Here is a 15,723-nt window from a genome sequence, read left to right as displayed (position 1 = left end):
TTTATCTGTGGGAATAAGGGAAATATTTAGAATGAAGTTAGAGATTATGGTGATTGAATAAATTAGTGGTTTTAGGTTCTCTTCCAAGATTCTTGACTTCATTAACCCTAGGGAACCTGGCTAGATTTCCAGTATCAGGCATAATTTCCCTCTTGTTGAGACAGTCCTAAGTCCAAGTAGAAGCTACTAGTTGTGGTCAAGGTATGTGTGCCACTCTTGCACCTTTAGTGTTATCATGCAGTGAGATCATTGCTCTGGTTCCTAGGTATCATAGCTGGGTTAGGACTGTTAGTTGGCTCCCTCCTTTGGATGGAGTACTATGTTGTCTTCTGCTACTATGAAAGCTAGTCCCCAGAGAGTCCTCTGGGATCTGTGTCCAAAGTGCACAGCATCTTCAGTAGTCTCTCTGTGTATTGCAGCTGACCTAGATTATCTATTTGGTTAGCCTTGAACACAGAGTTCTGCTTACTTCTGCCTCCTGAGTTCCAGGTTTGAAGGCTTTCATGGGCTTGCCCTATTATACATAACGTTTTATGATGTCTTTGTTTGTTTTTCAGAGACAGGGTTTTACTGTATAACCTTGGTTAACCTGGAACTCACTCTGTAGACCAGACTGGCCTCAAATTCACAAAGATGTGCCTGACTCTGGCTCTGCCTCCTCTGTGGTTGGGTTAAAGGAGTGCACCACCACTTTCAGCTTGTAATGTACTGACGTTGCTCAAGGTAAAGACACAACCTGCTTGATAGGAGTGAGTTAAGAAGTGGATCTTACGTCTGCTGACATTAAAGACTTCTATTATGCTAAACAGGAAATTCTAATTGAAATAGATGAGTTTCCAGGTGCATATAACATACCAAGTAAACAACATGAAATAAGCAATATAAAATAGAGTACAGGTAGCAATATCACTGAAGCAACTATAAAATGCAATTCTGAAAACAACTCGAAGACCAGTTTGACAAGATTCCATGAGAACTTCAAAGCATTAACAGCAAAGCAACTTAACATCGTTTTTTGTTTTTGTTTTTCGAGACAGGGTTTCTCTGTATAGCTCTGGCTGTCCTGGAATTCACTCTGTAGACCAGGCTGGCCTTGAACTCAGAAATCCGCCTGCCTCTGCCTCCCAAGTGGCAACTTAACATCTAATATTTCTTGACATAAAAAAAGAAGACTTCCTCCCCTTCTCTTTGGAGAAGTAGACATGATAAGATTTAGTCTGTTATTATGTGCTCTAATGCTAAATACTGACCACCAAGTTCTGGTTTCCCCAGGGATGAAGAGTCCTGACATACACCAAATGATACTATGTAACCTTTTCCCTTGATTTAAAGCTATTGGTTGAATAAAGATGCCTACAGTCTGTAGCTGGGCAGAAGAGAAGTAGGCAGAATTTTGGTTCTTGGGTTTGGGGTCTGAGACAGAAACCAGGAGCACAAAGGTGCAGAAGGGCAAAATGCCTTGGGGAGGATGAATTGTGACATTGTGTCCATGAAAGGCTCATCAGTTGAATAAGAGCACCCAAGGGTTAAACATTGCAGTTTATATCACAGAAGTATTGACTGAGAAGTAGATGAGATGAAATACCTTAGAGGGTTAGCATCTGCCCAGCTCTTTACTTTAAGGATTATTATAAATATAAAGGTTTTGTGTGTTTGAGAGCTAAGTGATGGTAACTAAATGATGGATGGTGGTGTAGAAGACCCCAATTAATATTTACCACAAGAGTGAGTGGGTAGTTGGAAGAGCGATTTGTGTGGATGGACCTGGGAAGAGAGAGGGGCTGAGACTGAGATATAAAATGAATAAATGAAAAGAAAAAAATCAAGACTTCCTGACTCTTACTATGAGCTGATACTGGAGGCCATAATGAGCCCAGCATGGTAGAGCATGCCTTCAATCCTAGCATTCCAGAGGAAAAGTAGGCTGGTCTTAGTGAGTTCAAGGCCAGACTGGTCTTGATAAAACCAAAGAAAAAAGAAACAAAGAAAAAAATAAAGAAAAAAGAACACAAGATATTGGTGGAACCAACCAAAATATTACAGACTGAAGTGGTCATTAAAAAATATAATTGAGCTCCTTCTGGTTTCCATCTGTACCTCAAAGCTAACCCTGTGCCACAGCTCTCCACATCTCAATCCTGACTAGAAAGTGCTGTCATCCCAGGAGTGTGGACACACCTAAGATAACAGGCTCAGAAGCTCAGAAGAGGGACAAGCTACAATCAGAGAACTGTGTTCTGATGTTACTAAATTGCATTGACTTCTGTGGCTTGTGTTCTTGCTCTTGCATTTTACCATCTTATTATCTGTAGTGTTAACTGTCCTGCATGACTCCGTGGTTCCCTTGGATCTGACCCAAGATCATATCCCTTGGGTTGCCCAGGCCCCAGTGGCAGGTGCAGCTGATCCTTTGGAAGAAATTCTCAGATAAAATTCCCTTGCTAAACTGTTTTGGTGCCAGGGAGTGGTAATTTACACTTCCCCCCTGGAACTTTTTTTTTTAATGACCAGAATGTGAATTTTAAGAGTCTGGATAACATGCCACACATTAGGCACAATTTGTAAAAGTTAGGGCTGGTTCTTCTGCCCCATGTTTTCAGAAATAAGACTCATAGTCAAAATATATTTAAAAATACTTTGGCCATATTGCTAGGCTCTTTTCTGACTAAATCACGTCTCAGAGAAACCAATTATTTTAACCTAAATTCTGCTACATTGCTGGTTACCTGTGCTAAGGTATCATGGATCTCTCTCTTCACATCTTCCAGGGAAGCCCCCACCTCGTTCTATCTCAGAAATCCTTCTCCTTTAGATGTCCCACTTCCCACTTCCTGCCTAAGACTTAAGACATAGGGTTTTATTTTTTTCAGGTAATTAATATTTTTTATTTATTTCCAAATTTAATTCAACTAATATACATTACTCCATTCTTTGTCTATTTCTTTTAATTTACTAGCTTATTTACATCGTCCATCCATGACATTCTGACATGTATCTATTAAACCAATCTTGTTCACAAATTTAAACTGTTTCTAACAAAGTATATTCATACTATATATTATGTTTTCAGGGCATTTGGTATTAGATAAAAAGCCTTTGCTTAGTTAGCAAAGATAATTTACTGTGATGAATAACAATACCAAGGAAGATAAAAATGTAGGGAGGAAAGGATTTATTTCATCTTTCAGTTCCTGGAATAGTCCATCACTGAGGTAAAGACAGGAACTCAAGGCAGGAAACTGGAGACAGGAAATGAAGCAGAGGCCATGGAAGAATGCTGCTTACTGGATTGCTGTCCAAACACATAGGCTTTTAAGTTGACAGGTGATGCATCCATACTATACACAAAATATTTTCTCTACAGAGTTTTATTGCAGTTTTGTTAGAAACAAAACAAGCTTAAGAAAGACAGATGTCGGGAGCGGACGAATTCGATTCAACGGGGTTCCGGGCCAGGCTATGGAGCAGGTGAACGAGCTAAAGGAGAAGGGCAATAAGGCCCTGAGTACTGGGAACATTGATGATGCCTTACAATGCTACTCTGAGGCAATTAAACTAGATCCCCAGAACCATGTGCTCTATGGCAATCGCTCTGAAAGGAGACTACCAGAAGGCCTATGAGGATGGCTGTAAGACTGTTGACCTGAAGCCTGACTGGGGCAAGGGTTATTCAAGAAAAGCAGCAGCCCTTGAGTTCCTAAACCGGTTTGAAGAAGCCAAACAAACCTATGAAGAAGGTTTAAAACATGAAGCCAATAATCTGCAGCTTAAGGAGGGCTTGCAGAACATGGAGGCTAGGTTGGCAGAGAGGAAATTCATGAATCCTTTCAACTTGCCTAATCTGTACCAGAAGTTAGAGAATGATCCTGGGACAAGGACACTGCTCAATGACCCCACCTACAGGGAACTAATAGAGCAGCTACAGAACAAGCCTTCAGTCCTGGGCATGAAACTATAAGACCCTCTCATGACTACTCTCAGTGTTCTCCTTGGGGTTGATCTGGGCACTATGGATGAAGAGGAAGAGGCAGTAACACCCCACCCCCACCTCCTCCCAAAAAGGAGGCCAAGCCAGAGCCAATGAAAGAAGATCTTCCAGAGAATAAGAAACAGGCACTCAAAGAAAAGGAGTTGGGAAGTGATGCCTACAAGAAGAAAGATTTTGACAAGGCCCTGAAGCATTATGACAGGGCGAAGGAACTGGACCCTACCAATATGACTTACATAACTAATCAAGCACCTGTGCACTTTGAAACGGGTGACTACAACAAATGCCGGGAGCTCTGTGAGAAGGCCATTGAAGTGGGCAGAGAGAATCGAGAGGACTACTGGCAGATCGCCAAAGCTTATGCCCGTATTGGCAATTCCTATTTCAAAGAAGAGAGGTACAAGGATGCTATCCATTTCTACAAGTCTCTGGCAGAGCACCAAACCCAGACGTGCTCAAGAAGTGCCAGCAGGCAGAGAAAATTCTGAAGGAACAAGAGCAACTGACTTATATCAACCCTGACGTCGCTTTGGAGGAGAAGAACAAGGGCAATGAATGCTTCCAGAAAGGGGACTACCCCCAGGCCATGAAGCACTATACAGAAACCATTAAAAGGAACCCAAGAGATGCCAAACTGTACAACAACCGAGCTGCCTGCTACACCAAGCTCCTGGAGTTTCAGCTGGCACTCAAGGACTGTGAAGAGTGCATCCAGCTAGAGCCAACCTTCATCAAGGGTTATACACAGAAAGCAGCTGCTCTGGAAGCCATGAAGGACTATACAAAAGTCATGGATGTGTACCAAAAGGCATTAGCCCTGGACTCCAGCTGTAAGGAAGCAGCAGATGGTTACCAACGCTGTATGATGGCACAGTACAACAGACATGATAGCCCTGAGGATGTGAAGCGGCAGGCCATGGCTGACCCTGAGGTGCAGCAGATAATGAGTGACCCAGCCATGAGGCTCATCCTGGAGCATATGCAAAAGGACCCCGAGGCTCTGAGCGAACACTTAAAGAATCCTGTAATAGCACAGAAGATTCAGAAGCTGATGGATGTGGGTCTGATTGCAATTCGGTGATAACTTGATTTTCCCCTCTTCCCTTTGCCGATGAGGAAAGGTGAGCTGGGACGGTGGCGAGCAGCATTGGGCAGAGGGGGGAGAAGAAAGGCTTATCTTTATATTTATACATACCTACAAGGAAGACAGACTCATCCAGCACCACCTTGGGCCCTCCCAGCACACGTATGGTCTCTTCACTGCTGCCCTCAATTCCACGTGTCCTTCCCTGCCCACCCCCAGCCTCCCTGTCACTGTCTCGGCTGCTCCCCTATAGTTGGTTATTTTTTATTTGGGGCAGTGGGTGCATACGGGGAGGGGAGGGTATTCTTCCCAACCTAGGGTCCCAGCTGTCTTTACTTGTTCTTACCCGCGTCCCTCCTCAATAAAACAAGCCAGTCAGGCGTGGTTATATGTTGCAAAAAAAAAAAAGAAAAAAGAAAAAAGAAAGAAAGAAAGAAAGGAAGGAAGGAAGGAAGGAAGGAAGGAAGGAAGGAAGGAAGGAAGACAGATGTCTTTTACCTGCTCAAACAAGGAGGAAAACAATCATCTTTAACTAATCTGTGCATATTGTACATTTCATATGTTATGTTAATACAGAAATATATATTACTTTCTGGATGCTATGTTTTCAAAGAAATAAACAACAAGAATAGTAACAACAAAGAATAGAGACCTTAGGGATTATGAGATACTCAGGCTTAGTGTTCCAGCATCCTGACACATCCTACCTCATGTTGTATCGATGTTGTTTCCTCTAAAACTTGCTTCCAGGACAACTTGAAATTTTTGTAGTTCAATGTTTGTCATCAATGTAGTTCAGTGTTCAATGTTTGTCATCATTTAAAAGGGGCTTGTTACAAATAGTTATGATCATAGACAGGGAGGATATGAAACAAAGAGGATAGATTCAGGGATTTTTTTCCTTTTCTTAATCCTTTTTTTCTTTATTAGGTTGGGGAAGGGGGTTTAGAAAAAAGGGGAAATAGGAATAATAAGATAAAGTGTAAATTATTGAATCTACTCTTCAACTTAAAGTTATTGTTACTCTCAAATAATGTAATTTTTAACATTTTTCTTTTTTTCTCCTTCATTGGATATTCTATTTATCCACATCCCAGATGTCATCCCCCTTCTCCACTTCCCCTCCCCAGAACCCCTGGTCCCATCCCCCTCCTCCCTTTCACTTTTAGGCCACTCTAATTACATGCAAATATCAAGGTCAGTTCCAGGTTGAGGGACCAAAAACACAATAGCTGCAAATAGTCAAGGAACAAGCAAGACAACAAACATGAGTAGTCAAAGAACAAGCAAGGCAATAAACAAAATTCCATGAACACTCCTGTGATCACTGTTTCTAAGGGCCCATCAGGATGAGCAAAATATCTGAGCCTACTTCTCTGTCCTAGCCCAAAGTCATCTCCGTGTCTGAAGCCCACTTCCCTGTTCTAACCTGACATTTAGATTCCTGTCTGGAATTATTTCTTTGTTCTAATCTAAGACCCAGATTCCTGCATGAAATTACTTCGTTTTTTTTTTTCCCTTGTTTGAGAACACTTGCCCTTTAATTTTCATTCAAAATCAGTCTCTTTAAATACTTGAGTTACAAGTTCTGAATGGTGTAGATGTAGTAGCAGATGCTGCAGGCACTCAATACTGACCACTTCCCCTCCCCCCAGCGTGTCTTGGATTACAAGAAAAAAGGGAATTCAGCACTAATGACCCGCGTTGACTGTCAGCACTCAGGCTGAGTGTGGCATACAGGCCTAGGAGCTTTCACGACCAGCTGAACATTTTACCATGCGTCAAGAATATTCCAACAACTGCACCTGTACCTGAAGGGTGATCTCAGAGATGACATCATCATTTCTTCACTGTCCTGGTCCCACCAGTCCATCCTCTCCGGTGTCTGTGTCCTGCACCAGAGGCACCAAGACCCTGTTCCCCACAGGCCACATCCCAGGAAGGGAAGAACGGCCTCTGCCAGCACATGCTCACACCACCTTCAATTCAGAAGCTCTCATCAGCCTGATCTGGTGAGAACAGTCCCTTCACCAGGCTGTCCCACTGCCATGATGTGCTAAACTCTGCTTTAAGTGAGAACAGTGATTCCTAGAGGCTGGAAAGGGTTGGTATGACAACAGTTGCACGTAATTATGCCAAAAGGAATCAATCTTCCCAGTGCCAGCATACGATGGAGCCTGTAAGGGCAAGCCAGGGTTCAACTCCCATCTGTGATTATAACAGGTGACCTCAGGGGTTGCTGCACAATTCTGCCTGTCCTCAAATCCCCCAGCCTGTGCTGCCTGGAAGAGGTAGAGAGGCACCTTGAAGCCACTGACAGGTCAGAATGACGGTGCATTTAAGAAGCAGAGCAGCACCTCTTTGCCTGTGCCCAATACCTCCACACAGGTGGCATCAAGTGAGAACGTGCACAGCTGGGACAGAGGCTGCTTTGAGCCCGGGAGGCAAATCATCCCCCAGGCATCTCTGGAGAACATTTTCCAAAGACAGAGATTTGAATCACATGGTCCCTGGTGGTATCCCTATAGTATACTGTTACTGGAGAGAAGCAGAGTTGTCTTTGCAGAGGACTGGAATAAAGGCAGGAATATTAATGAGCAGTCATCCATTAAGGCTCTCTCTCTCTCAGGCCCAAGACAGGGGACGGTAAGAGTCACACAGAGAAGAGCCTAGAAGGAACACTAAGAAAAGGCTGTGAAAGCTGCTTACGTAGTGCCCTGGCTTCCTCGCTTGAGGCCAACAGTGTGTGCCTGCCTGTCATCAGGCTAACCTGGGATTGATGAGGGGACAGGGAGAAGACTGGTTTTCAGTTCCTGCATGATCACTAGGTGGGGTATGTGGCTTCCTCCTAAAGGTCTAGGAGGAGGACTCTTGGATCTTCTACTGCTGCCTTGATTTTTCGGAGGAAGGTCACAGCCTCTCTGCCATCAATCAGCCGGTGGTCATAGGTCAGGGCTACATACATCATAGGTCGAACTTCCACCTTGCCTCCCACAGCCACAGGCCTGTCAAAGATCCCATGCATGCCCAGAATGGCAGACTGTGGGGGGTTGATAATGGGTGTTCCAAAGAGTGAGCCAAAAACTCCTCCATTGCTGATGGTGAAAGTACCACCGTCCATATCTTCAATGGCAAGCTCGTTCTTTCGGGGCTTCTCTCCTAGTTCATTAATGGTCCGTTCAATATCTGCATAATTCATGGTTTCCACATTCCTGATGACAGGAACCACGAGACCCCTCGGGGTAGCAACTGCAACACTGATGTCAATATAATCTCTGTACACCACTTCCTTGGTTGCATCATCAATCACTGCATTTACAACAGGCTGCTCCTGCAAGGCGAATGCAGAGGCCTTCACAAACGCCGACATGAAGCCTAATTTGAGGTTGTGTTTTTTCAGGAGAGCATCTTTGTGCCGAGCTCTCATCTCCTGTATGTTACTCATGTCAACCTCATTGAAAGTCGTCAGCATTGCACAAGTGTTCTGGGCTTCCTTCAGACGCTGGGCGATGCGCTGTCTCATCCTGTTCATTTTTTCCCGGTGTTCTGAACGCAGACCTTTAGCAGCTCCTGCCTCAGCCAGTGGAGGAGCAGCAGTGGGTTTTATTGCAGACACTGGTTTGCTAGAAGGAGGTTGTGAGGGTGAGGGCACTGGTGGCATCTGAGTGGGCACCGGTGCTACAGGGGGAGGAGGGGCAGCAGGTGCTTTGGGCTCTGCTTTGTGGGCTGCAGCAGGAGCTTCAGCTGGTTTGGCCTTAGCAGGAGCAGCACCGGTTTTCCTGAGTGTGAACAGAGGAGTTCCTCCTTCAACTTTGCCCCCATCGGGTACCAAAAGAGCTTCAATGATGCCATTTGCTGGTGATGGAACCTGCACAGAAGTCTTGTCTGTCTCAATCTCACACACCACTTCGTCTTCTGCAACTGCATCTCCAACAGCTTTCTCCCACCTGACATCTCCCTCTGTGACAGACTCTGCAAATGCTGGGGTTTGGACTGTAATTACATCATTCTTGCACACAGCTGTGGTCTGGAAGAAGCGAACACTGAAGAAGCAATAGTTGTTAATGACCATCGTCCTGCTGTCAGGGTAACCGGGTCCCTGACATAAGGAGATCCCAGGCAGGGAACGTCTCCCTAGAGGGCAGTTCCCCTTCTGGAAGGCAGAAAGCGAGCGGCTGAACGCCCGGGACACGCAGCGGGACCGGGACTGGAGCCCATTTTCTTGTCCTTGGCCCATGTCAGATTCTTGCCAAGCAGCCCCAAAGGCTTTCTGACTCTCCCCCTTTCTTATTTCATTAAAATACTGAGCCTGTCTTAGGTTGTTCTAACAAGAATGCCTTCCTTACCCATCATGGAATATGTATTATCAAAAGCAATGCACTTCTGAAATAATGTAATTTTTGATGATTTGTTCAGATCTTTTTATACTGATACAGAAGTAAAGTTATTTTAGATACACTGATATGGGTTGATCTATAATGATACAGATTTACCATCATGTTTCATACAAATGACATATATATGTTTCCAATTTTTATATGAGATATTGTTTCTATACAATCCTTAAAAATACAATGTAAAGGTCTATTTCTTTTGAAAGCTACTATTAGAAATTGCTAGGGAATAATAAGAAATAGAAGTTAACATTCAAGATAATCAAACTCATGCTCATGTTGGACACTAGGTTAATTAATTACAATAAGATATTTTCAAGGTTATTTGGATAGTAAATAGCTAAGGTTAACAATGTTTGATAATTCAGATATACTGTAGATAGATAGATGGTCATAAAACACCTCAGAGATCCACAGAATATGACATTTAAATTTGTTTCATTATTAAAAAATAATTTTCAACTAAGAAGCAGGTCTGTTCCTGGCAGTAGCCCAAATCTATATTTTAAAAATATGATGAATATTGAATAACCTACATATGGAATTGATTTGATTGTGGCAAACTACCCTATGGGCAAAGAAAATGCCCTAACTTCATCTGTAAACAAAATGTTGTCCAGAAAGGGTAAATGGACACAGGGAAGTTGACTGCTAAGCTCTGGAAAGACAGAGTAAGCAAGTCCTTCATCAGCTCTACTTCACCAAGGGTCTGTCAGTTATACTGAGCCAGAAGGCTGAAAATTGATTCTCTAACATTATAGAGCGAATTCTGGGGGGACCAAATGGATTTAACAGATACCCATAGAACATTTCAGTGTAAAAAAAAGAATATACCTTCTCAGCACCTCATGGTACCTTCTCCAAAATTGACTAGTCACAAAACGGGCCTCAACAGATACAAGAAGATTGAAATAATCTCATGCATCCTATCATATCACCATGGACTAAGGCTGGTCTTCAATAATGACAAAAACAGTAGAAAGCCTACATACACATGGAAGCTGAATACCAGATCCTCAGGGTACCTGGTAACCTTAGGGTACTCTGCAGTGAACCAGATGCTTCACCATTGTACTAAGCACAGAGTTCCTAATGGGGTCCCCAATGGAGGAGTTAGAGAAAGGACTGAAAGAGCTGAAGGGGTTTGTAATCCCATAGGTAGAACAATAATACCAACCAACCAGACTCACCAGAGCTTCCAGGGACTAAACCACCAACCAAGTAGTACACACGGAGGGACCCATGGCTCCAGCTGCATATGTAGCAGAGGATGGCTTTGTTGGGCATCAATGGGAGGAGAGGCCCTTGATCCTGTGATGGCTCGATGCCCCAGTGTAGGGGAATGGGAGAGCAGGGAGGCGGGAGTGGGTGAGTGGGTGGGGGAACACCCTCACAGAAGCAGGGTAGGGGGGATAGGATAGGGGGTTTCTGGGCAGGGACCTGGAAATGGAATAACATTTGAAATGCAAATAAATAAAATATCCAAGAAAAAGAAAAAATAATTTAATAATAATAATTAATAATAATAATAATAACAATAAAGAGTGGCCACTGAACTTCTTGACCACTGGAATCCCATATCCTATAGCAGAGACTACTGTTTGAGAAACACTCAGATACATATTGATCAAAAGAATCAATTTGAAACAAATCACAGCCGAGGAGTGTATTGAGAAGGTTTGGGGAGAGGGAAAGTATAGTGTTGTAATTATATTATAATCTTAAAAATAAGCATCAGAAAAAAAGAGTAACTTTACTAAAGCTCAAAACACACATTGAACCACACACAATAATAGTGGGAGACTTCAACACCCCACTGTCACTAAAGGACAAGTCATTGAAACAGAAACTAAACAGAGACACAGGGAAACTAATAGAGGTTATTAACCAAATGGATTTGACAGATATCTATAGAACATTTCACCCTAAAACAAAAGAATAGACCTTCTACTAAGCACCTCATGGTACCTTCTCCCAAACTGATCACACAACACGAGCCTTAACTGATAAAAGAAGAAATAATCCCATGCATCCTACCAGATCTCCATTGCCTGAGACTGGTCTTCAATAACAACAAAAGCAACAGAATACCCCCATATCTATGGAAACTGAACAACTCTCTACTCAATGATAAGTTGGTCATGGAAGAAATAAAGAAAGAAGTTAAAGACTTTCTGGAATTCAATGAAAATGATGACACAACATACCCAAATTTATGGGACACAGTGAAAGCAGGGCTAGGAGGAAAATTCATATCACTAAGTGCCCTGGTAAAGAAATTGGAGAAATCCTACACTAGCAACTTAACAGCACACCAGAGAGCTCTAGAACAAAAAGAAGCAAACACACACACCCAAGATGAGCAGAAGGTAGGAATAGTCAAACTCAGGGCTAAAATCAACCAAATAAAAACAAAGTGAATTGTACAAGAAACAGCAAAACCAAAAGCTGGTTCTTTGAGAGACTCAACAAGATAGATAATTCCCGAGCCAAACTAAATAAAGGGCCCAGAGACAGTATCCAAATGAACAAAATCAGAAATGGAAAGGGAGACACAGCAACAGAAGCTGAGGAAATTTAAAAAAAATCAGATCCTAGATAAAAAGCCTATATTCAACAAAACTGGAAAATTGAGATGAAATGGATGGTTTTCTACACAAACGCCACATACCAAAGTTAAATCAAGAGCAGGTAAACTATTAAAGCAGTCTCATATCCGCTAAAGAAATAGAAGTAGTCATTAAAAACTTCTAAACCATAAAAAGCCAGGGCCAGATGGCTTTAGTGCAGAATTCTACCAGACCTTCAAAGAAGACCTAATACCTAATATTCCTCAAACTATTCCATAAAATAGAAGCAGAAGGAACACTACCTAATTCATTCTATGAAGCCACAATTACACTGATATCTAAACCACACAAGGTTTCAACAAAAAAAGAAAACTTCAGACCAATTTCACTTACGAATATGGATTCAAAAATACTCAATGAAATCTTGCAAACTAAATCCAAGAACACATCTAAACCATCCTTCACCACGATCAAGTAGGCTTCATCATAGGGATGCAAGGTTGGTTCAATATATGAAAATCCATAACATAATTAACTATATAAACAAACTCAAAGATCTTTAAGATGCTGAAAAATCATCTGACAAAATTCAACACCACTTCATGTTAAAAGTATTGGAGAGAACAGGAATTCAGGACCCATACCTAAAGATAATAAAAGCAATTTACTGCAAACCAACAGCCAATATAAAATTAAATGAAGAGATACTTGACACAACCTGCTAAAATCAGCAACAAGACAAGGATGCCCACTCTCCCCATATCTGTTTAATATATTACCTGAAGTTCTAGCTAGAGCAATAAGACAACAAAAGGAGATCAAGGGGATACAAATTAAGAAGTCAAAGAATCACTATTTGCAGATGCTATGATAGTTATAAGCAATGGCAAAAATTCTATCAGAGGACTTCTACAGCTGATAAGCAACATCAGCAAAGTGGCTGGATATAACATTAACTCTAACCAATCAGTAGTCTTCCTATACTCAAAGGAAAAATAGGATGAGAAAGAAGTTAGGGAAACAACACCCTTCACAATATCCACAAATAATAAAAAACATCTTGGGGTATCTCTAACCAAACAAGTAAAATATCTGTATGACAATAAGTCCAAGTCTCTCTAGAAAGAAATTGAAGATCTCAGAAAATGGAGAGATCTCCTATGCTCAGGTATTTGCAATATTAATAGAGTAAAATTGGCATTCCTACCAAAGGCAATTTACAGATTCAATGCAATTCCCATCAAAATCCCAACATAATTCTTCAAAGACATGGAAAAAGCAATTCTCAAATTCATCTGGAAAAGCAAAAAACCCAGAATAGTGAAAACAGTTCTTGACAATAAAAGAACTTCTGAGGGAATCACTATCTCTGATCTTAAGCTATAGTACCGAGCAATAGTGACAAAAAGTGCATGGTATTGGTACAGAGGCAGAGAGATTGATCAATGGAATAGAATTGAAGACCCAGAAATAAAACCACACACTTGCAGACACTTCATCTTTGACAAAGAAGCCAAAAATATACAACAGAAAAAAAAAGAAAGTATCTTCAATAAATGGTTCTGGTCTAACTTGCAGTCTGCATATAGAAAAATGAAAATAGACCCATATTTGTCACTTTGCACAAAGCTCAAGTCCAAGTGGATCAAGGAGCTCAATAAAAAACCAGACTCACTGAGTCTAACAGAAAAGAAATGGAGAAAGAGCCTTGAACTCATTGTCATGGGGGAAATTTCCTAAATAGAACTCCAATGGCTCAGGCTCTAAGATCAAGAATTGATAAATGGGACCTCATGAAACTGGCAAGTCTCTGTAAGGCAAAGGACAGAGTCAAAAGGACAAATTGTCAACCTACAGAATTGGAAAAAAAATCTTCACTAACCCAACATCTGATACAGGGCTAACATTCAAAATATATAAAAAAAACTCAAGAAGCTAACAATCACAAAACCAAACAACCCAATCAAAACATGGAGTATAGAACTAAACAGAGAATTAACAACAGATAAATCTTGAATAGTTGAGAAACATTTAAAGAAATATTCAAAGACCTTAGTCATCAGGGAAATAGAAATCAAAACCACCCCGAGATTCTACCTTACACTAATCAGAATGGCTAAGATCAAAACCTCAGGTGAAAGCACATGTTGGTGAGGAAGTGAAAACGAGACGAGATTGCAAACTGGTACAACCACTCTGCAAATCAATCTGGAGATTCCTCAGAAAATTGAAAATAGATCTACCTGAAGATCCAGCTACACCACTCTTGGACATATATCCAAAAGATGTCTTACCACACCACAGGTGCACATGTTCCACTATGTTCATAGCTTCCTTGTTTGTGATAGTCAGAAACTGGAAACAACCCAGATGTTCCACAACAGAAGAGCGGATACAGAAAATGTGCTTCATTTACAGAATGGAATAATACCCAGCTATTAAGAACAAAGACATCCTGAGTTTTGCAGGCAAATAGATGGAACTAGAAAACATAAACCTGAGTGAGGTAACTTAGTCCCAAAAGGACATGTATGGTATGAATTCACTAATAAGTGAATACTAGCCAAAAAGGTACAGAATACCCAGGATACAATCCACAGAACTCAAAAAGTTTAACAAGTGGAAGAGCTCAAATGTGGATGTCCCAATCCCCCATCGAAGGGAGAAGAAAACAATAACAGTAGGGTTGATAGAGGGATGAATCTGGGTGGAAAAGGAGACAGGGAGGGGAAGAGGGGAAGGAGTAGGGAGATCAGGACTGAAGCCGTGAGGGCTAGCAGAAAGAATGGAAAAAGGCAACCTCTGGAGGTAGGAGGTGTGGGGACGCTCCTGAATGTACCAGAGACCTGGGAAGTGTGAGACTCTCAGTACTCAATGGGTGGGACCTTAGATGAAATGCCCTACAGTGAGGAGAGGCCACTTGTAGAGCCCACCTCCAGCAGAAACACGGAGCATCAAGTGAGGGATGAGTTTGCTGTCCCACAGTCAAAAATCTCTGACCCATAATTGTTCCTGTCTGAAAAACTGCAGGGATAAAAATGAAGAAGAGCCTAAGGAAAAGGAGGCCCAGCAACAGACCCAAATTGGTATCAAGCTCAAGGGAAGACTCCAAGGTCTGACACTATTACTGAGGCTATGGTGTGCTCACAAAAACATGGGCCTATCATGACTGCCCTCTTAAAGAACCAACAAGAAGCTGAAAGAAGCAGATGTAGATGTTTATACCCAACCAATGGACAGAAGCTGATGACCTCTGTAGCTGAATTAGGGAAAAGCTAGAAGAAACTGAGGAGGAGGGCCTTCCTGTGGAAGGACCAGCAGTCTTAACTTATCTGGATCTCTGATATCTTTCAGACACTGGGCCACCAACTAGGCAGCATAGACCAGCTGATATGAGGCCCTCCAACACATAGAGAGTAGAGGACTGCTGGGTCTGGACTCAATCAGAGAAGATGCACCTAATCCTCAAGAGACTGCAGGCCCCAGGAGTGGGTGCATATGAAGGGGGTTGGGGACCCCTGTTTCCTCATGGAAATGGGTGGGGGGGGTAGAGGGGGAGGAAGTACGGGATGTGGAATAGTCAGAGGGTAGATCAGGAAGGGATAACATCTAGATTGTAAAAATAGATTGAAAAAAATTAAAATTTTAGAGAGGCACAAAGAAGAAAATTTTAAAAAGGAAGTTATA

The 15,723-nt window shown here is 42.0% G+C and overlaps 2 pseudogenes; one reads left to right on the top strand and one right to left on the bottom strand.

Moving 5' to 3' along the window:
• The first annotated feature begins 3,459 nt into the window (after positions 1-3,459).
• On the top strand, positions 3,460-5,110 carry LOC114630103 (annotated as a pseudogene).
• Positions 5,111-7,774: 2,664 nt separating this feature from the next.
• On the bottom strand, positions 7,775-9,309 carry LOC114630076 (annotated as a pseudogene).
• Between the last annotated feature and the right edge of the window lie 6,414 nt (positions 9,310-15,723).

This window comes from Grammomys surdaster, unplaced genomic scaffold (genome assembly GCF_004785775.1).
Source record: "Grammomys surdaster isolate TR1022 unplaced genomic scaffold, NIH_TR_1.0 327, whole genome shotgun sequence".
NCBI lineage: Eukaryota > Metazoa > Chordata > Mammalia > Rodentia > Muridae > Grammomys > Grammomys surdaster.
The sequence above is the reverse complement of the archived record's forward strand: the minus strand, read 5'-3'. Positions and strand labels throughout refer to the sequence as shown.